Below are 516 nucleotides of genomic sequence, written 5' to 3' on the forward strand. Positions count from 1 at the left end.
AATAAAAAACGTAAAAAAAATAAAAACCGAGTCTCTTTTGTGTAGTGTGTTGCAATGTGGCCTTACGTCACAATTTCCATTCGAGATTCTTCATCAGACATTCCCACCTTCTCCCTTTGGTAAAAAATGCATTAATCACCATCACATAATCAAAGAAGGAGACGTGACGAATAATAACAAATTTGTAATTTGACACTTGGACAGTCGTCCTTGCCAACCTGTTGGAAGATCGCCTATGAAACTAGATATATTTGGACCTCTTTTCGGCCTTTTGTGGTCGCCTAAGAATTGGGAATCTCCTAAGCTATCAACCTATCACAACAACAACAAAATATCACCTATGTCAAGCGAATTACCTGGATAATAATAATTGAGAGTAGGTTTTCAGTCTCGACCGGGAGGGACTGTTTACCTCACTGGCATGGCGAGACTACCCGATGCGCCTCCGTTCTTCACTAAATAGTCATTTCTCCGTAGGTGACTTTGGTGAACGTAAATACCTACTTGGGTGTTTGA

General features: G+C 40.3%; 1 protein-coding gene across 1 annotated transcript in view; it reads right to left on the reverse strand.

Annotated features, from left to right (window-relative positions):
* The window catches only part of LOC119593971 (AP-1 complex subunit mu-1-like), a gene marked incomplete in the record, with an annotated part of 8,551 nt that extends 8,099 nt beyond the window's left edge, over positions 1-452 (reverse strand). The window contains 1 exon segment of the mRNA XM_037942992.1: positions 357-452.
* Between the last annotated feature and the right edge of the window lie 64 nt (positions 453-516).

The sequence above is a fragment of the Penaeus monodon genome, chromosome 33, assembly GCF_015228065.2.
Source record: "Penaeus monodon isolate SGIC_2016 chromosome 33, NSTDA_Pmon_1, whole genome shotgun sequence".
In the NCBI taxonomy this organism is placed as follows: domain Eukaryota; kingdom Metazoa; phylum Arthropoda; class Malacostraca; order Decapoda; family Penaeidae; genus Penaeus; species Penaeus monodon.